Raw genomic sequence first — 23,221 nt, 5'->3', positions numbered from 1 at the left:
CACTTACTTAACACCCCCTTCTGGTTGGCCCCACCCTGATCACACCCACTTTGTAGTTGAAGAAAGTGGAAAAATAGTGCTGGACCGGTACACTTATCTTATTGGTTTTGTCTTAAGTATTGATGTTGACGTAAATATCGAGCAGGTGACTTCTACTTCCCAGAGAATCTTCACAGTCTCCTTGGTTTGTAGTTTAATGAAACAAAAATAGAAATTGAAGGGCCACACCACTGCTAAGAGGTCCTGATACAATTTTATTCCAATAAAAGTCAGAGGGACAATGCACCCCCCCCCCCCCATCAGGCTTCATTTCTTCTGTCAAACAAGCTGATGGCAAAGCCTGATCTCGTGATCACACTGAGGCTGGGGTCACACTGCAGCATGGAGCGGCTCACAGTGTGTCCCTGTTCACCATTTCAGGTCCGATTTCAGACTGAATTTTTGGCTGAATTCGGACCTGAAGGGAGCCAGTCACAATCTCCTGACATGCAAATTGGTTGCGGGGAAAACCAGCAGCCTGATAGAAATAACATTAAATGTTTATTTCACATTTAGTCTATTCAAATTGTTTTCAATCAAGCCCTGATGAAGGGGGTGTTTTTGGACCCCTGAAACCCCTGAAACAGGTTGGCTACGTTTTAGATTCTCTCCCTGATTTTTATTGGAAAAAAGTTGTACCTGGACTACCTAGATGTGGTATGGTATCATGCCCATTTTCCAGGTGGTCCCAACCCTAATTATGCAAAAAATGCCAACGTTTGTCTAATAGGCTTTGATTTGTATAACTTTGCCTTTTGAAAGCCAATAAAGAAGAATTTTAAAAAATGCCAACTTGCGACTGAAGTTCTAAAAGAAGGATGATGCTGTAATCTTGAAATCCAGCCCAGGACACAGAATCATCCGGACAAAGCAAAAAATGTAGGACTGTCCAGGCAAAACCAATGCAGATAGCCTCTCTGTAAATGTACATGCATTTGCATGAGTTTACACATGCTTACATTGCTTGAGCTACATAAAACATGGCTAAATGGTCATGGGACCACAGGATATTTCTTGTTTATGAAAATACAGTTAGACTGAATGCATCTAGATGCAGATGAATGTCTAGCTTTGCATTCAGCCGTAGAAAGTCATTGCAGATGTATTTAGAAATTGGCTCCAAACTCATCTGGATGCATGTATTTTGACACCCATGTGTATGCAACTAGGGTATGTACATTAATGAAAAACATTTGTGCCAGTTACGTACTTATGGGATTTGATAGGGAGTGAAGCACAGGACTTTTGAGTTCCCAATACACAGGTAGGCCTCAGTGATAAACTGACAACTCAGTACCATATACCAGAGAAGGCTGAGCAATGCTTATCCTGTTCTGCTGAAATGATTGAAATAACAAAATAGTTCAGAGTCTACACCGGTAATTCCTTCTCTTGTACAACATCTGCTGGGACAGGATTCTGCTTTCAGGTTATTTATCTGAATCAATAGGGTTTGCAATGCAGCAAGTCAAAATACCCTGCAGTGAGTATCAGCAATGAGACTATAGATCCCTGCCTAACATGAGCTTTGCATTCATTATCATGTTACAATGCACCCAGGGCCTCCTGCGTGTTGATAAAACTAATACTCCTGGGTGCACTGTGTGAAGGCATCAACCATTGAGATTTGTTTCTGTATTGTGGGGCTCATAACTGTCAGAACTAGCAGAAGCACAGATGAACATTGGATGCACCTAAGATTATGCATATTCTATTTATTGTGCATGAGTGTCCATGACATCCATAGAAGTGCCCCCTAGGGCTCGACATTTAACTAGATCATCAAGGAGCATTAAAGGAGCCCTAAAGTAGCTCCAGGCACAGCTCCAAAAGTTCCTAAGTGTATACTCATCTCATACAAGAAGTTCTTACGCTTTAAAATGCAACAATTTCAATAATAGCGAGAAAACGAATGGTTCTGCTTAAAAAGCAGGAATTATATACATCACAAAGGGGTCAGATTTATTAAACTGGGGAAAAAAGTGAGTTTCCCACTACAATAAACCAACCAAAAATTGCAATTTATTTCAGTATAGGTTTGACAAGAGAAAAAATAAACGCAAAGATAGCCCGGTTACTACACACCTGGCCCAGTGGTTAGCCTATAAAAGCAGCTCAGCTTGATTCATCCAGTCCATGCCCCAACATGTTTCACCCCAACCCCATGGCTTACTCATGGAGCTAATCAGGAGATGTATTGCCAAAGCTTTTTTTCGGTCACAAGAGAGCACTTACTTTTGCTCTCATGATACTCAGAGTCAGCTTATAGTGGTCTATAGCCCGCTGTCAGCTGATGTCACAGAGCCACTCCAGGCTTTCGAGTATCCTGATCAAATTGTCAGGATCCTTCCAGCTGCCTGATTGACAGCTGACTTTGGCTCTCAGTGCACGGCTGTGAGCCTGAACCAGCTGTGCTCACTCCTCTCCAGCCTGGTGCACTCCAGTGAGCCCTGAAGCGACAGAGTGGAAAGCAGTGACTGCTCTCCACTCTGAGAAGACTGAGAACTGAGTGATAAGCAGTCATGTGATCACTTGGTTCTTAGTCTTAGAATCAGTAGGGGACAGCATAGAGGTGAGTATATGTGTTTGTTTTTTTATTAAACCCAAAATTTTCTTTTAAGGAAAGGAACCCCTGTCAGGTTTTTATTGCTGTCTGTGCCCTCCCTAGGGAGTTTGTACTGGAAATTCTTACAATGGGGACACCAATTCAGGTGACAATTATCTAAAAGAGAGAGATACTTTGGATAGATTTCCATCCACTTACATGCTTGTGATAATTGGGATTCTCAACATTCTGGGGATCCCGTGGTGTCATCTCCATCTAGGGGAAGCCACCAGAAACCCAGGGTTCAAGTGAATATATATATATATTTTTTTTTTTAACCTACACATAAACTAAGCATACAGAGTAAAATGGCAGCAGGCTGATGATTGAACAAAAAGACTACCATTTCAAGCAAACACAATATAAAAAAAAAAATCAATTTCTGTTACCTCTTCAGTGTTGTACAGAGTTTTATTTCAGTGGGCAATTTTCATGTATTGGGTATTTATTTAGATTTGACACTTTCACTTTATTACACGGTAAACATCTATGTTCTGCACTTCGCTCCCCTCAAGCTTCGCCATCCCTGATTGGTAATCGCATCTCAGCGTTGTAGATTGGCTGCTTTCCTCAAGCATGAAGGATAGCAAACTGACATCAGTAAATTGAATATAAAAATAAATAAATAAACAACAGGCTGCTTTTGTTTTCAGTGGAGCGCAGTAAACAAACTAATTGAAACTGTTGTGACATTATTAGTGGCATTTTCTAAGCGTCCTGGTTTCGTGCTCAGCCTATGAATTGAGCCTTTGGTAAGTGTTGCTGCAGTCAGCTGTGCAGTCTTGTGCCAGAAACCTGCTGCGCTCCCTCTATACACAGCTTCAGGATCCTAGACTGGAGCAGCTAGCGTGACTGGGATTAATGGAGCCATCCCACCCAGGACCAACCAAAAAGCCATCAACTCCCAGCCCCTCCTCGCCTGTGAACATTCTGATCACATACATTAAGGTCATCTACAAAGTAGATATTCATACGAAAATAGGATCACCTTTTACCTTCAAGTAACACTGAAAAGTATCCTTATTTATTTAAAATAATCTTTAATAATATATATATATATATATATATATATATATATATATATATAAAATCTTCTTTTTAAAGTGTTACTAAACCCGCTACAGTAAGACCCCTTTCACACTGAGGCAGTTTTAGGCATTTTAGCTCTAGAAATAGCGCCTATAAAGCACCTGAAAACTGCCTCCCGTTCTCTGCAGTGGGCTCTTTCACACCCAGGTGGTGCACTTGCGGGGCGTTTGAAAAAGTCCTGCAAGCAGCATCTTTGGGGCGGTTTGGGAGCGCTGTATACAGAGCTCCCAAAATGCCCCTGCCCATTGCAATGAATAGGCAGCGCTTCCAAAGTGCCTGAAAAGCGATTCAGAAGAGCTGCAACACAGGAGTTTTTAACCCCTTTTTAGCTGGCAAAAGCACCCCTTATTCGAGCATCACTTTACCGCGAACGTACAGGCTGCCCCAGTGTAAAAGAGATCTAAAATCAGTCTGTATATGCAGTAAAGCATGCTTGTTATAATCACTGTGGAACCTAAGGGGTTAATTCTTTGCATTGTGTATAAAGGCTATTTGATCCTCTCTTCTCTGATCCTTCTTTTCTCCCACTGTCTCAAAAAAAAAAAATAATAATATTCACAGAGCCAGGGGATGGGCTGCACATGCTCAGTTTGGTGTGTATTGCTGGAGATTTATTTTTTTCTTGGGAGGGTGCATGTAATCAGCACAGGGCCAATCGGCACTGTCCAGACATGTCCAAACAGAGAATCAGTGCAGTATGAAAACTCCTCCTACAATGTTTACTAGGAACTGATAAAAGTCACAAGGCTGCTATATACTGCTGATGAGCAAAGGTATTTAGCAGTTTATTTTTACTAAAATAATTGCATTTTCATGTTCTGTGTACTGTGGGAGACCAGATATAGTGAATGCAGGTTCTGGGTTTAGTAACACTTTAATGGCTCTGCAATCTATGTTTTACTAAATTATTAAGTCTTCTTCGTGTTCTTCTTTCTCCTCCTCCTGCCCTTGTGTTACATGACTCATCGCCAGTTGGTTGGAGCCCGCCTGTGTCTGTAGCATTGAACGCAGCTGGTCAGGAGCTCTGGTCTCCATAGACCCAGAGGTTGCAGTGCCTGTCAGTTCCCCTTGCTTTACTGGTTTGTTCACCAGCATCGCGCCATTGCTTGGATCATCTGCTAATGGAGCTGACATTTTCCTCCTTTCCCCTGGGCTCACTTGATCCAGAAACCCTGGGCTCATGAACTGTCCCCCTCCCCTGGCGTTCCCTGGATATCTGGCCACAATCCTGGACTTGTACATCTGGATAGATGTCCAGGGGCACCTCCGGATTCCTAGAGTGCCCGCAGCATCTTATTCCTTGCAGCGTGGAGGCGGGACAAGTATCCATCCATTCCACACGCTTTTGAGTGTGTGTTACAGCCACTGTGAGTGTAGATGTCTATGGGGCATTTATTTTAAAATGTTTGGCTGATTATCATTATTTAACTACAAAAGCAATGCACTTTAGAATGCAGAAATACCCAATAGTAGTGCTGCTACTTAAATAACACAAACAGTTGAAAAATATAAGTAAAATAAGTAAGTAATATATAAAAAATATAAGTAAATAAATAACATAAAGATTTGAAAAATATAGGTATATATCAGTGTATATATAATATAATCCACAGTAGCGCTCTTAAATGTGTCCAAAAAAGACAATAATGAATATATATATATATATATATATATATATATATATATATATATATATATATATATACTGTTAAAAAGTGTTTTTTTTATATATATGAATAGTGAAAAAGTCTTGTAAATCCACACAAAAAAGACAGTCCTTATTGAAGAGTGCAAAAACAATATGTGTATATGGTGACACTAGTTCCTCCACCACAGTGATGAATGAGAGATCAACTCCCATTAAGAGACAAGCTCAGCTCACCAGATGATGTTACCATTCACTTTTTTCACTGAATCTCTTTCATCACTGTGGCGAAGTAACTGGTGTCATCATATTGTTTTTACACTCTTCAATAAGTATTGTCTTTTTGGTATCGATTCACAAGACTTTTTCACTATTCATTTTTTCACCGTATATTTTATATATATATATATATATATATATATATATATATATATATATATATATATATATATATATATATATATATATATATATATATTCATTATTAAGGACATTTTTTGTCTTTTTTGGACACACTTAGGAGTGCTACTGTGGATTATATTATATATACACTGATATATACTTATGTTTCTCATCTCTTGTTATGATTATTATTATTGACTACACGGCTTGACTATCCTTTTAGACTTTTTTACCAATCACATTTGCAATTAAACTTTTATGGTAAACACAACTGTCCTCTTCCACATTTTTACCACTCTTTGGATCAGTGCTCCCTGTGTTGTTTTTATTTGCTTGTTCTCATCTGGTCTTTTGAGTCTGGGTGCAGTAGTTTGAGTTTGGTATTTTTTAGGCTTCCTTGGGTCTCAATTTTTGCACCTTGCTCCCTATGGAATTATTTTATAGAGTGCAAAAATAATGACCAAATAACAATGATGCAAAGTAAACAATCAGAATGTATCCTTAAACTGATCCTATAAAGACAAACTAATCCTTTAAAAAAAACTGAAATCTCTTCATTTGCTTGGATAAAACAGAATGTTGGGTCCTACCCAGCCCAGACATGCGGTTACAGAAGAAGCAGTGTTGGAACTTCACATTATTGGATCTAAACGGCAACAATATAGAAGTGAATATTTTCATTATACCTATGGTCTGCTACATTACCCTCCAGGCAAAGCAAAATTATCACGGATGGATGTCTTAAAACCAGCCATGCCCTTTTCTGAATTCAGTGATTTACTGGATATTCATAATATCTCCTGGGCACAAACATTTTAGGATCTGTACACCTGAGCCCCTAACTCCAGCCATTTGCAAAAAAGCATGTGTTATTATCATGAAATGTTTCCTTTATTTTACAACAGAACTACACTACACTACTAGAACTGAGACTGTTGTTCTGGATGCACAGCAATGAGACTATTGTAACCAAAGCTGCATGCACATATTAATGTAGTGATCGGGCCTGTCCATGTCCTTTCGTAAGTGAAGTATCAGTTTTAGATGGGTTTACCCTTTAGCTGGGCTTTAAAATGATGATGCTTTGTCTTAATTATTTTAACGCTACACTGGATTCTTTCACTCACCACATGCAATGTTTTTAATGATGAAAATGAATAATCTTTATTGTTAATAGTTATGGCATTGCCATTTTCCTCTCCTTCCTCTGTGTCCAGCAATTCTGTAGTTATTTGCTTGTTGATTTATTGCTATCATGATTTATTCACACAGTGAAAATAGTACCGTACCTCATGCTGATCATAAATGTTCATTAGCAAGAAAGATAAGGTGGAAGAACATAAGACTTATATGAAAATATTCCATTTAATCTTATTTCTACATTAAGTTTAAATAAGATATCTCTATTGACTGTCCAAAGGTAAAATCACTTTGGGCAGTAGAAAGATATTGGTGGATTGTCTGTTCGCTTTTATCATTCGTTGCTTATTCCTATCAGGCATGGGAATGTATAAATCTTAGATAAAGGAAACTGATGATCTTCCAATCAGATGACACATGCAACAGCCTGTTCAGGATGTTGACAGTAGCAAGATAAAAAATGTTCTTCTGGTAATTGAACATATATTAATATTATACACACACATATATATATATATATATATATATATATATATATATATATATATATATATATTTAATTATTTTTTGTCATAGAAATGTATAGAAATTTACATAAGAAAGGAAAAAAAAAAAAACAATTAGCAACATACCCTAAGTATAATTAGGTTACTGTGAAAAATATTAATAATAATTTACAGGTGCACGTTGGTGTTTGAGCAATAATACTCATAATTAAGTATAAAAAAAGAAAGAATGAGAAAAGAAAGAAAAAAAAAAAGGGGGGGGGGGGGGGTGACTTGGACTCTGTCCAATAGTGTCCAATAATATATAAGTAAAAATGGGTTTTATGGTCACATGGGAGAATTTTAAGATAATAAGGGTACAAAATCAGGTTTTTCCATAAAAGATATCCAGGGAAGTCCCTACATGTTGAAAATGAGAGTATCTGTCTATTTAATATTTAAAGGATATGTTCACCTTTGGAACATGTGTTGTATTTAGGGTGGAACATCAAACATGTTACAGCTCATGCTCCTCTCCCCCCTACCCATGACATTAGGCTGGGGTTCTTCTCCCCGCACCCTCTGTCACTTTTTAAAAATAGCTGTGCAGGGCTCCACCCACAAAAACACGCCATTTATTCAATAATCCTTTTGATTAAATAAACTACAAGTACCACTTTCCACTGCTGCAGGCGAACTTGTCATTTTCAATAGGCTGAAGGGACACTGATGAGTACTCTTGTACTCCACTGCTGTGTCCCCCAGCTTTCAAACAGAAAGCCAGTACAGAGATATGAGCTGAAAGATGAAGGACTTGTCTACAGGAGCCCTCAATGCACACGTGATATACTGGTTCCAGGTGCCATGTTTTCCAGGCTCCTTCAGGAAAAACAAAAATCCACATTTTGTTTTCTGCAAAAATATGTGAGTTTATCATTTTTTCTGTAACGGTGAACTTGAAATGAAAAGTTGAATGACTGTATAATATCCTCCCCACCCCTCCAGTCCGGTCCCTGCTGCATGTGATCTGAATGTTTCTCTGCCCTCTCTAGATGGTATACTGATCTGGCTCTTTAAAATATCACTACACAGTGATGTTTAACAGCATAATGCAAGTAATGGCAAGTACTTATTGATCAGTGCTGGCCATGTGACCACACTGAGCACTATAGGCTGGTCATGTGACAAACTGACACCATCCCAGATGAAGGGAGCCTCCAATTAATTCTCATTGGTCAGTGTGGTCACGTTGCTAGCCCTGAGCAATGAGCACTTATCATAACTTGCTTTATGCTTACACACCATTTGACGCTGTGTGATGATGTTTTAAAGTGGAGGAACTTATGAATCAAATAATATACATGCAGGGGGGACTAGAGTAGTGGGGATAATGGGGTACTTTCATTGGTTCACCTTTTCATTTTTTGTGAATAGGTGGACTAACCCTTTTAAGTTTGCTATACCTTCAGTTACAAGAACATCTTTCCTCTTGTTGCTGTCAACATCCTAAACCTTCCTACGATCATTGGTTCCATTGGTGAAGCATTTACCCATTCAATGCCTGACAGGCACAAACAATGCATTATGAAAGCAACACATTCAAGCGCATGTCAAGCACACATTAACCACTTGAGCCCCAGAAGGATTTACCCCCTTGTTGACAAGAGCACTTTTTGAGATTCGGCACTGCGCCGATATAGCTGACAATTGTGCGGTCGTGCAATATTGTACCCAAACAAAATTGACGTCCTTTTTTCCCACAAATAGAGCTTTCTTTTGGTGGTGTTTGATCAATATTTTTTTACTTTTTGCTATAAAAAAATATATAAAAAACCTAATTTCTTCCACAGCCAATATGTATTTTTCTACATATTTTTGGTAAAAAAAAAAAATCAAAGTGTATGTTGATTGGTTTGTGCAAAAGTTACAGCGTCTACAAAATAAGGGGGTAAATTTATGGCATTTTTATTATAATTTTTTTTTTTACTACTAATGGCGGCGATCTTCGATTTTTATCAGGACTGCGACATTATGGCGGACAGAATGGACACTTATGACACTATTTTGGGACCATTGATATTTATACAGCAATCAGAGTTACAAATAGCCACTGATTACTGTATAAATGACACTGGCAGGGAAGGAGTTAAACACTGGGGGGGGGGATCAAGGGGTTAAGTCTGTTCCCTGGATGTATTCTAACTGTAGGGAAGGTGGGCTCACTACAACATGACAGAGATCACTGCTACCAATGACAGGGAGCAGTAGATCCCTGTCATGTCACTAGGCAGAACAGGGAAATGCCTTGCATCTCCCCGTTCTGTCTCTCCTCGCCGCAATCACGGGCAACCGGCGAACATCGAGTTCGTGGGGCCGCAGGCACACCCCCTTGGGCTTTCCTTGGGCTTCTATGTGCACTGTGATGCATTGCAGTGCATTTTCATGCGTTTTTGCACATTTGAGTTGCGGGAAAATGTAGCATGCTGTACTTTTCTGTACTGCACTGCAATGGTGTGAACTATGGCCATAGTATAGCCCAGATTGTAGACTGTGTATGCAGTTGGCGTGCAGTACAAAATGCATCCAACTTAGATCAGCTTTCCATTTTTTTGTGAACAGGTGAACTAACCCTTTAAACAGTGCTTTAACTGATCTAATCCTTTCACACCAAACAATAACACTGGGATCATCAACTGTATTCTACTCCAATGCATATACAGAACATAAACTATAAGTAAAAAAAGACAGGAATGCCAAGGGTAATTTTTCTATGCTGAATAAACACATAATAAATGTATACTAAGGTCATTCCTGTGGAAATATAAACAATAGCAAAGGCATTGTATGATATAAAAATGCACAAGGTAGGTTCACACAGATGAATGCAACAAAGTTAACAGATCTGAGGAACTGTCAGTCGGCTATGACACTTATAGGCTTGTTAAAAAATGTAAAGATCAAAGGACTTATGTAGGAAACAAGTCCTAACAAACAGATCTATTGTTACTAAGGTTGTCATATTTTCTGGGAGCATATACAGCCTTATGCTCTGAAAACAAGTGGTTGTTATAAGCAACAAGAGTTTCTCTTGTTAGCACATATTTTAACATGTACACCAGTCACATGGAACCATTGAAGGTTGGCTGCAGATATGATTGGTTATTGATGAAAGTTATTCTAGTTCTTCAAGTGTAACTAAACCCATCAATTTAACAGCTATATCCGAGGCATGCCCTGAATAACTTTCACATTTGTTTGTGCTCTCAACTTAACTGGCTGGTGTCATACGTGATGACATGTGTAGCACCATGACAACTGCAGATCAAACTGAGACTAACGCCCTGTACACAGGACCGGTTTTCTCGTTGGAATAAACTCTGAAGGTTTTTCCGACGGAATTCCGCTGAAACTGTCTTGCATACACACGATCACACAAGTCCGACCGTCAAGAATGCGGTGACATACAACACGTACGGCGGGACTAGAAAAGGGAAATTCAATATGCCAGTAGCCAATAGCTTCCGTCTCGTAGTTGCTTCAGAGCATGCGCCGTTTTTTGGTCCGTCGGAACAACATACAGATGAGCTGTTTTCCCGATAAGAATTGGTTCCGTTGGAAATATTTAGAACATGTTCTCTTTCTAGGTCCGTCATAATTTTCGAAAAAAAAAGTCAGATGAGGCATACACACAATCAGAATATACGATGAAAAGATTCCATCTGACTTTTTCTGTGGGACATTCCTCTCATGTGTACGCGGCATAAGATGGCAGCTTCCTTAGCTGTAACGGGTAGAAGGGTTTAGATCTGCTTTAAAGTCAGCCATACACGCCTATAGAGCAAGATCGTAGTGAATAAAAGCAACCAATCATAAATAATCTTTTAGTGATCTGACTACCCTTATTTGAAATCTCTGATTATACTCTGTTATTGAATTTTGATTTCTTAATGAAAGATCTTGTTTATGACTGAATAATACAACAGAAGAAACAATGATGGCCAACCACAAAATTGTGCTCTAACAAAAAGGCTACAGAGGTCTCTTCTTTTTTATAGCCCATGTTCTGTAGATAAATCAGGATGTAAGAATCTAAACTTTGGGAGTAATTCAGCCAGGCTTCATGGGTAACAGAAAAGGTCTACAGGTATGGTATGTGAATTAAATATATTTTTTACAAAAAACACTGTGTATCTCAACCCACTGGGGTCCCTTGATTGCTTATGCCAGTTTATGTAAAAGGTGAACTTAGCATTTCATGAAAAATTATAATTTTGGTGGGAGAAAAGGTTAAAAATATTTTGAAGAATGATTCATCAAAGTGCAGAAAAATTAAAGTCTTGGGATATTAATTTGTAAGGCAAAATACCTTTTTTCGCTTTAGCGTGAAATCACGTACCTGTACGTGATTTTATCTTCAGGGTCAGGGGGACGCACGCGTGCCACCAGCAACATGTTACCACTGTGCTTGGACATCCCAAAGCAGACAGAACGGCGGTCTGCCTATGTAAACAAGTCAGATCGCCGTTCTGTAACAGGAGAAGATAGAGCTCTTGTGTTTCTTCTAAGCACAAATCTCTGTCTTCTTACGGTTAAAGGACATCGCTCACAGTTAGAAAGCACCCGCTAGGGACACATTTAACCCTTTGATTGCCCCTGATGTTAATCCCTTTCCTCCAGTGTCATTAGTACAATGACAGTGCATATTTTTAAGCACTGATCACTGTATCACTGGTCCCCAGAAAAAGTTGTCAAAAGTGTTAGTGTCTGATTTGTCCATCGCAATGTCGCAGTCCCACTATAAGTCGCTGATTGCTGCCATAACTAGCAAAAAAAAAAAAATCAATAAAAATTCCATAAAAATATATATGGGGTTTTTTTTACCAAAAATATGTAGCAGCATACATATTGACCTAAATTGATGAAGAAATTTTTTTTTATTTTTTTATTGGATATGTTTTATAGCAGAAAGTAAAAAAAAAAAAAAAAATATATATATATATATATATATATATATATATATATATATATATATATATATATATATATATATATAATTAGTTTTTTTCAAAATTCTCTCTTTTTTTTTTTTTTGCACAAAAAATAAAAATGCAGAGGGGATCTAATACCACCAAAAGAAAGCTTTATTTTTTGAGGAAAAAAAGAACATTTTATTTGGGTGCAGCGCCATACTGCAAAAATTGGCCTGGTCATGAAGGGGGTAAAACCTTCCGGGCTGAAGTGGTTAATAAATACACCTAGAATACAAATTCATCAGTGTAAAATCTGTATTTGAAATAGGCATTTCAAGCTAGATAAACCAGCTAAAAAAGTCAAATGCTTTCCATGGAATAGCCTTTTTTTAGACCATGCATAAGTACAAAAAGGTTCCATAGAGGAAAGCTGGAAGACTTGTCTGGTGACTGCAGCAATAAACATCACAACTCAATAATTAGGAACTAACATGCTTAATTGCCGCTACAAACTAGGTAACTAACAACACTTGAATGCTGCTAGACGTTATCTGGGAGGTCATTGATCTTTCCACCACACACATTACAGTCCTGGAAACATCTGGAGTGTAGCAGACGCTATTTTTGGACAGTGTGAATGATGGATCTAGACTTGTCTATTTTTATTCTATCAAAAGTGTGCTTGGTCTCTGAGTGTGACCTATGGAACTTTTGTTTATACCCGCATTCAGAAAACTGATTTTAAGGTGGTATAGGTAGTAAATGTATACCTAATCAGGAGTTGTTCTAAAGGTCCAGACAAAGTCACTTGATTGCACAGGCGCTCAAAGGAACAGAGTCATGAAAATGTATGAGCCTTCTGTTCTGTAGCTTTCATTATCACCATACAGTGGGCACAGTGGTTGTAGAAAGCTGCCTTTGGTGTACACAATGATTTTGTTTAATACATGACCAAGAACACTAAAATGTACTCAGCGCAGGAAACAAATTGCATACTGTCACCAACGCTGTATCCTGGCCTAGGCCGACAAGGGCTAGGCCTAGGGCAGAACTTTGCAGGGGGGGGGGGCAGCACGGATAAAGCTTGCGCTACACTGTTAGTGTAGCACCAGTCTTATGGGGTGGACTGGGCTGAGAGGCAAATATAGTCTAGCACCCCCATAAATCGGCCGCACTGCTTCTGGTATGTGAATGGCTGGCATTCCGCAACTGGGGGAGGGGGGGGCGCTTCTAATATTTTGACTGTCCTCTCATCCTGGACACAACCTTCCTCACTGTGCTATATGTTTTCTGCTGCACCATTGGCATGGTTACATTTTCTTAGTTCTCTCCTTAAAATTAAGGAATGTGTGCTTAAAGTGGTGTTGCACAGAAAAAAATAAAAAGACATCAAAATTCCTAATAAAAATATTTGGATTATTTTTTAACTCACCTCTAAATGCCTGTTGCTAGTTGTAGCCTGCCTCCTTCAATGCCTGGGCTCCTGATGTCACTTCCCCTCGGGGCAGGAAGGGCTCAGCTCTGCCCCCTCCCTCCTGTTGGTCATCTGAGACACGTGACAGGTCCCAGATGAAAGCGCGGCCAATCACGGCACCCACAGTTAGAATGCCGGCGCCGCTGAGTGGAGGGTGGAACAAGCGGGGCTTCATTTCCCCCGCATCGCTGGACCCTGGGACAGGTAAGTGTTCGATCATTAAAAGTCAGCCACTGCAGTATTTGTAGCTGCTTTTATTTTAATTTTTTTTAAGGGGAACGCTTCTTTAAAGTAAAACTATAGGCAACACCTTTTTTTTTCATTTTGGCTAGAGTAAGGGAGGGTTATAACCCCTGTCAGTTTATTTTTTACCATCTCTGTCCCATTGCCATTGCCAGAGACTTCCCTTCACTTCCTACCCCATAGCCAAACAGGAAGAGAGAGGAAATCTATGCAAATTAAGGGAATCCATTGCCACCCACCTCCCAGGCCCTCAGAACTAGTGTCCCCACTCAAATATTTTAGGGCGGGTCTTAACCACTTTCAGACCGGACCAATTTGCTGGTCAAAGACCAGACCACTTTTTGCGATTTGGCACTGCGTCGCTTTAACTGACAATTGTGCGCTCGTGCGACGTGGCTCCCAAACAAAATTGACGTCCTTTTTTCCCTCAAATAGAGCTTTCTTTTGGTGGTATTTGATCACCCCTGCGGTTTTTATTTTTTGAGCTATAAACAAAAATAGAGCGACAATTTTGAAAAAAACGCATTATTTTTTACTTTTTGTTATAATAAATATCCCCCAAAAATATATAAAAAAACATTTTTTTTCCTCAGTTTAGGCCGATACGTATTCTTCTACATATTTTTGGTAAAAAAAAATCGCAATAAGCGATTGATTGGTTTGCGCAAAAGTTATAGCGTTTACAAAATAGGGATAGTTTTATAGTATTTTTATTAATAATTTTTTATTATTTTTTTTTTACTAGTAATGGCGGCGATCAGCGATTTTTATTGTGACTGCGACATTGTGGGGGACCCATCGGACATTTTTGGGACCATTGTCATTTATACAGTAATCACTGCTATATAAATGCAGTGATTCCTGTGTAAATGACACTGGCAGTGAAGGGGTTAACCAGTGGGTGGCAGTGTAGGGGTTAAGTGTTCCTAGGGATGTGTTACTAACTGTGGGGGGGGGGGGGTTGGGCTTTCATTTAGTGAACACTGATCTCTGCTCCAATCACATGGAGCAGAGATCAGCGTCACTAGTCACTACTTCTCCATTGGGCCGCTCCGTGAGACGATCGCGGGGATGCCCGCGGCGATCGAGTCCGCGGCTCACGGGGGTCCCGATGGCAGGGCGGCAAATTTAAAGGGACGTACATGTACGCCCATTTGCCTGCCCGTGTCATTCTGTCGACGTACATCGTCGTGCGCTGGTCGGCAAGTGGTTAAACAGCAAGGAGTGTGGCCTTGATAGGAAGTGGTGGTCATATTTAAATTTAAATTAAGGGGTCCATGAATTTAGTCAGGCCTAGGGCAGCACAAATCCTAAATACACTACTGACTGTCACAGAGATCATAGAATTAGTCAAATCTTAAAAGCAACCCCTTCTTCTCCTTCTAGCACAGCATATGTACTGTATATATAATCTAAGTGCCAAATGAAAGTCACTGAAGGGAATATTTAATCTGGATTTAAGGAATTCAGCCACTTTCTGAAATCTTCTGGCTTACTATGGGTTAAGTTTAATGAGGTGCATGCTATCTCATGGACTTATATGTAATTTTACATCTGGTACTTTTAAAGAAGAAGTCCAGCCTGAGCTTGTTTGGCTGGGCTTCTCCTATGGGTCACAGGAGTGCAATTTGTTTTGCATTCCTGTGACTTATTTTCAGCAGAGAGTGGTCTGAAGTCCACTCTCTACTGACATCACTGGAATCAGTCTGAAGGCAGCACGTCATCACAACAATAAAGTCTGGATCCACCAGGTGCCTGGACTGACACCCATCTCAGCCTCTCAGCGAGTCGCTGAGAGCCTGAGACGGCTGCTGCCCGCCCCTCCACAGCTCAGCACTCCAGTGAGCGTGAAGGAGCAGAGCGGAGAGCTGCTAATTGACAGTCAGCAGCTCTTTGCTTAAGGAGCTGCGAGAACTGAGCCATCGCCGGTGTTCGATCGCTCAGTTCTCATTGCAGAGGTGGTGGGGGACAGATGCAGCATCCACCTAGATATGTATGAAACTGCAAAAAACAAAACAAAAAAATATACTCCTCTTTTAATGAGTGCCGGGAGTACAGCTATCGCTATACTCCTGGCACTCTGACAAGGGAGACACTGCCTTCTCCTACAGAAGCAGTTTTGCCCACCTGTCCCCTCTGCTGCCCATTCACAGATGGCTTTCATTTTTGTGTATGGGTTCACATAATACAAAGCAATTTGTGATTAGGTAGGAGGAAGGGAGGGGACGGTAGAGAGGCTGCAGCAGGAAGTGTAGTAATAGCTATGCTCCCAGCACTTAGTAAAAACAAAAAAATTAAAACAAAGAAATAAGTACATGAAGTGGCATGTATCTCATTGGACTTAATCTGTAGTAATTCAAAATATTTTATAAAGTGCCCGAATTCCTTAGCTTTAGGGATAATTTAAAGGCAATATACTGGAGTTACAGTATTTATATGTGCTGGCTGCATTATATTTCTTTTTTCATTTTCATTTTTAGCAAATATCATCAAATAACTGTTGATCTTCCCAGAAAAGCAGTGTCCTAGTCACTTTCTGTGAGCTGCACCATATCTTCCTTCCTCACTATCTTCTGATAACTACTAATTGCCCTGCCCTCCATGTAATAGGGATATAGAAATACATATTTGCAGTCCATATAAGGAGAGCAGTCTAGGGTGACTACCATGGCTCCTTTCATAGATACAGTGGAGGCATGACAGATGTGTTATTTACCAGGTAAAAAAAAAAAACAAGTGAAACATAAAAAATAAAACAAATGCAGATGCTACACCAAGGACTAGTAAGTTGCAAAATATAAAATTTTTGGCTTTGGGTTTAGATACTCTTTAAATATTGGCTTTGTTTATACAGGAGCTGATAGTAGAATTGCTTCCATGGACTGACAAGAAGAAATATATGCTGTATACTACAGACACACTAGATAAAAGGTAATTAGTATTATTATTATTCCGGATTTATATAGTGCCAACAGCTTGTGCAGCACTTTAAAAAATGAAGGCAAACATTACAGTTCCAATAGGATTTAATACAAGAGGAATCAGAGGGCCCTGCTCATTAGAGTTTATAATCTAAAAAGTTTGATGTTTGTGCGCCAGTACTGCTAGGCCTCTTCCCTTACCTCTGCCCTTTACTTCTTGCCAACCATGTAATGAATATGTACAGCAACAGGAAGGGTGGGCTTTAAAGTGATTGCAAAGTCTCGTTTTTTTTCCCTATAAAAATAATAAATAATGCATAATATAAAAAAAATAAACATGTCATACTTACCTGCTCTGTTGCAGTGGATTTGCACAGAGCAGCCCCGATCCTCCTCTTCTTTGGTCCCTCTTCTGTGCTCCTGGCCCCTCCCTCCTGTGTTCAGTGCCCCCACAGCAAGCAGCTTGCTATGGGGGCACCCAAGCCAAGTCACGGCCCCACTCTCCCTTGATTGGCTAGCTGATTTTAATTGACAGCAGCGGGAGCCAGTGGTGCTGCCGCTGTGTCTTAGCCTATCAGGAAGGAGAAATACGGGTGGCTTAGACACTCGCATTACGATAAAAAAAACTTCTACTTTTATAACCCTTTTAATGCCCACTTGCCGTACCTATAGCATGTGTCCATTGTGGCCAAGGTTTCTATGCTGAGAGTTTGCTTACTGCATGCATTCTCTCAACAGACCCCTCACCGCCTGTTTATGATCGGGAGCTGGCAAAGTGGGCTCGTGATCATGTGACCACTGTTACAGCCAAGCACAGTGATCATGTAATTGAGAAGTCCATCCCTAAAGAAAGGATTAGGAGTAAGAAATTGCCCCTTTGTTTCCATGTGCCTCATCCTGCACATGCGCTGTATGACATTACAATCATCTGTTGATTTATGAAAGTTACTTTTCCCCCAGCAGTGTAACATGGTATGGTGTATGAAGTACCTGGCATCCTTAGTGGGCCAGCAGAGGAGAAAAAAGAAGCTTTCAATTACTTTTTTTTTTTATGGAGTGTGAGGCGGTAGCAAGTAAGTGCTGCTAACTTTATTAGTTTAATTCATAGAATGTATTTTGGTAGTCAGGTTTATAAATGGGGTGGAACCACTTTGAAACTATCATCCGGACAAGCAGCGCAGCTAAATACACATTTTAAGTACATATATGGGTATGATGAGGTGTGGACGTGGAGGATAACAGGTGTCTCTATCAGTATTGCGAATCTAGAAGCAGGCATCAGGCACTAGTTCAGAAGCATGGGCATATGTGGGGTAAGACGCCGCTCAAAACCGACCCAGTGCTTCAGATGTGGATATAGCTGTATATGGCTTCAGCCAGCACTGCTCTGGCCACGTCCCCTAACATATTTTGCCCTACCTGTGACCAAGCCCCAGTAGGCGGGGTGAAACATGTCAGGGGGCGTGGCCAGAGCAGCACTGGCTTAGACCACAAATAGCCATATCCATATCTGAAGCACTGGGTCGGTTTTGAGCTGCGTCTTACCCCACACACATATTGATAATATGCCGTATGCCATATTTGTGATCCAGAAACCTTGGGCAGACAGCATAATCAGATCCTGGACATGTACTAAAGCAGCAGCCCTGCTTGGTCAAGAACACTGGTACAGAAACATATCCTCAGCTACTGAATTGAAAGTCCCCTAGATCACGCTTTGTCAGTATGTTCTTTGTCCGCATATGTGCATGAATTAGTGCCCGACTGGCCAGAGCTGGTCCCCAACTCTGCCAATCAATATGTTGTTAAACAGGAAACTGATATAACTGCAAATTTAGGTACTTTCGCTAACTGCAGTTAAAAATACATGTCATTTTGCATAATGAAAGTTAAAGTGGTTGTAAACTTAATTAATGAAATCTGAACTAAGCACATATATCTGTAGTGTTTACTTATCTCTTTCCAAAGCTTGAAGTTCTGTTTCTCTCTGGTGCTTTGTTCCTCTGTTACCAGCATGTGTCACTTCTGAAAAGTTTTGTGACTCATGAAAACACAGTAGCTGGAAATGTGTCGGGAAGGGAGCTTAGAGAGAGATTAGCAGGGAGCTTGTCTATTTAGACTTCAGCTCTGCATGTTTCTTTGTTCCTCTGCCTATGTGGAGGGGGGGTGTCCCTTTCCTACAATCAACTCACACACAGTGTAAGTCCCACCCACCTCTATGTGATGCTGAAAGAGGAAGAAAGTTTTCTAACTCAATCTGCACTTTTCAAAGAGTGCAGCTAGGGGAAGACTGCAGAAAACTTATTTTGGAGGATTTGTTTCATCCCTGTGTATCATCTGAGGCTGTTCACTTCTCTGGGTATAGGAGAGGGTTTACAACCACTTTATGACTCCTTTCACACTGAGGCGCTTTTCAGACATTTTAGAGTTAAAAATAGCACATGTAAAGCGCCTGAAGCCTCTCATGCCTCCCCAGTGTGAAAGCCTGATTGCTTCACACTGGGGCGGTGTGCTTGCAGGACAAGTAAAAAAGTCCTGCAAGCAGCATCTTTGGGGTGGTTTGGGAGCAGTTTATACACCGTTTCCAAAACGCCCTGCCCACTGAAATGAATGGGCAGTGCTGCCGAAGCGCTAGCAAAGTGCCTGAAATGCGCCTCTCATGCCTCCCCAGTGTGAAAGCCCGAGTGCATCACACTGGACGTCGCTTGCAGGACGGGTAAAAAAGTCCTGCAAGCAGCATCTTTGGGGCAGTTTGGGAGCAGTGTATACACCGTTCCCAAAACAACCTGCCCACTGAAATGAATGGGAAGTGCCTGCAAAGAAACACAGGTGCTTTTAACCCTTTCTTCGGTTGCAAGTGGTGGTTAAAAGCGCCCCTCTAGCATCTGGAAATGCACCCCCGCCCCAGTGTGAAAGTAGCCTAACAGTGTTTTATTTGTGTACTTTGTGTAGAGTTCAGCTTGCCACAGGAGTGAGACTTTCTAATGAGTGTAAGCATAGGGCTAGTGGGAATATCTCAACAGTGGAAAAAAAGAAACCAGAAAAGAATTAGAACCAGTAACACCCATTCTTAACTAAAATATTAATTTAGGGTTACAATAGACTGGAAGCTGTGTACTATTATACCCAACTGTCACTGAAAACTATATGAAAATATTTATATTACTCAGTAAGCTCTATATATTCAAAGACAGATAAATGCATATACAGAGAACAGAAGAAAGACTCATGCTAGCCTTGGTGTACTAAGTGTACCAGCCGTTAAGAAGAAGAATTTGAATGTAGAATGCCCTATCATTTGTTAAACACTCCCTAGAGAGCGGTTGAGCTTTCCCGCTTACAATACATGGCAGTCTGGCATCCATATTATGTCGTTCTCCATTCCTACATCTACCACTTGCTTGTGCCTCCAGAAGGCCAGGTGTTTTATTCCGATTACATGTCCTTAGCAAAAGCAATTAGGATTAATTATGCTCTTTCATTCTCTGTGTCTCTAAAGTGGCAATGGATCTGGAAGACTTCATGACACCGCATTAATATGGAGTTCCCCGCGGAAGAGCGACCTTTTCAATGCCTAATTCAATGAGACACATCCCTTGGACTGTCTCTCCAGCTGTGATTGAGGAAGTGCTGCTTGTGATCACAGAGAGGGAGAGAGCATGATGATGAGAGGCAGAAAAATGCAAGAGTGGGGGGGGGGGCGCAATAATCTCGTGCGTGTGCACCAAGCAACACAGAGAAGGAAAGGCCATTAGACGTCGATGGACAAGGCCAGAACAATTTAAACTAAGCTGCAGTCAGACTTACACAAACATCATAAAGTCTTTGAAAGCACAGCAGGAGAATTGGGTTTTATTAGTTATGGACTCTCAGCCTCAAGCTTCTTCATAATCTTCTTGCAGAAGGCAGACAGCATATTCCTGGTAGCTTGTACTGGTTGCTGCATAGGTTTTTATCTAAAAAAAAATCCAAAAATTTTTAGTGAGAGATCTCAGAATGCAGCCTCAATTGAGACTGCCCTGCTGCCAAAAAAAAGACGTGCCGTCAGGTCAGGCAAGAAAAAAAACATCCTTACAACTGGTGAAAATGTAACCAATTTACCTATAATCAATATAGCCTAATTATTTAAACAGTACAGGACTTCAAGTCCTAATAAACTCTACATATAACAATTATGGACCACTATTGTCTTATTTCTTATATTTATATGCTTCTTCAACTAGGTGCTGATCTTCTCCAAACTTCCAGTTGGACAGTAAGGAAACGCTTACGCTCAGATGCACTGACCGTGAGCTACGTCCAATGGGTACTTCCGTGTTATTTTCTTATTATTAATATTATTAAAGCTAATTTTTTAATAGACTATTGCTGTCATCCAGTTATAAATGGACATAGAGGTGAGTGGATCACAGTTTCCCTGCATCTCCAGCCTCTGTACCACCTGTGGGTGTCACGGCACAGAGAGGCTGAGCAAATCTTTGTAGGCCCTGGAGGAGTGCATGTACTGCGGTGACTCCATAGAAACCCAGCCACTGATAGCAGCCATCACAGAAACAGAAGCTGGTTGAAAAGAGAAAAGAAAGATCCTGTGCTGAAATAAAGATTCAGTCAATAAAGAGTGAACTGACAAGACAGCATAAGTGTAGCTATATAATCACTACTTGGATCAATTGGGTTTAATGACACTTAAACCTTGTGTCACAGGCAACAAAACATTGTATCCTTTATAAACATTGATGAATAAGGCCAATCATATTCTAACTGTACACATGGCATGTCCTTGTAAGCAACCTTAAAGGGGTTGTAAACCTTTGTGTTTTTCACCTTAATGCATCATAATGCATGCATTAAGATGAAAAAAAACACCTGGTAGTGACCGGTCCCCCAGCCCCCCCATTTTGCTTATCTGAGCCCTGGAATTTCCCCTGGCGGAGATGCACTTTTCCTCTGCCTGGGGTTCTCGGCTCTTGATTGGATAGATTTATTGGATAGATTGATAGGAGCACAGCCATTGGCTGCTGCTGCTGTCAATCAAATCCAATGACGTGTGTGCCGGGGGGGCGAGTATATATAGCAGTCTTGTGACTATCAGTGTCTGGTTAAAGCTTGTAGGAGGTCTACTTTGACTGTCCTAAGAGGCTGCAGGATCCCTGAGTCCTATGCTGATCCATGAACCCTCCCCAAGAAAAAAAAAAACTGTAGAAATACACACCAAACTGAACATGTGCAGAGTGCCCAAAGGCTCTGTTCTATCAGGAGATGGACTGGGCACAGGAATATCTGAGAATAGTATTTTTACACAAAGCGCAGGATTAACCCCTTAGGCTCCACAGTGAGTATAACATGCATGCTTTACTGCAAATACAGACTGATTTTACTGTTGTGAGTTCCATTAAATACAAGTACCCCTAGGTTGATTATTTCTTTATTTGGAATTTATCTCATTGTTGAATAATGTTTTGTGCTGTCCATCCAGCACACACATGTACAAATTTATTGAAAAACATATTCTCCTCCAAAACAACTAGCTTGGCTAAAGGTTCTTCTCTAAAATGTATTTTAAAAAATTGGGGGAAAATTCTTTCTTATAAAATGTATAATTTGACTGGTTGTCAAAATATGGTGATCCAATGGTGTCCAAAAAGCCAGGTTTGACAATGTAACTCTCCAGGCCACAGACAATCCAATGTCTCTCTGTCTCTCTGTATTCCAAGACTGGTCATAAAAAATACATCTGAGGCCCCTATTCCCTGCAATCAACTCAACCAAAGATAATAGGTTTTTGAGCTTAAAGTAGTCAGGTACCTACAGATTTCAAAAGATTATCAAACATACAAGTTTGCACTAAGCAAAATTGTTTTTGTACCTTTGGAGAGGGTATATTGGGCACTGTACAGGGATAAAACAATATAGATCAGTCAGGTAAAACCATGCCAGCCCATTGATTGTCCCCCAATCAGACTTGGCTATAACTTTAGTTGTAGGGGAGTAATTCTTGGTCATGCAGTTAAAGTAGTATATCCGATAGTTATATAGAGCAAGAAGTAGGTGAGAAGCCACCACGCCATGTAGGAATAAAAATTACGTGATTTCTTATACGACTTGGCACCAGTTGTGACCTTTTTTCATTTGAAATGGAATTAAACTTCCAGCAGAGGAGAAGTGTCTGACAGTATCGTGCAGGATGAACATACACCTCATTGGCTTT

The 23,221-nt window shown here is 40.3% G+C and overlaps 1 protein-coding gene across 2 annotated transcripts in view; it reads right to left on the bottom strand.

The window, feature by feature from the left end:
- ERBB4 (erb-b2 receptor tyrosine kinase 4) overlaps nucleotides 1–23,221 on the bottom strand; it is a 1,370,666-nt gene that overhangs the window by 1,275,412 nt on the left and 72,033 nt on the right. The gene's annotated exons all lie outside the window — the stretch shown is intronic.

The sequence above is a fragment of the Lithobates pipiens genome, unplaced genomic scaffold (genome assembly GCF_037356315.1).
Source record: "Lithobates pipiens isolate NorthernLeopardFrog02 unplaced genomic scaffold, aLitPip1_a1.2 Scaffold_22, whole genome shotgun sequence".
NCBI classification, from domain to species: Eukaryota; Metazoa; Chordata; class Amphibia; order Anura; family Ranidae; genus Lithobates; species Lithobates pipiens.
The sequence above is the reverse complement of the archived record's forward strand: the minus strand, read 5'-3'. Positions and strand labels throughout refer to the sequence as shown.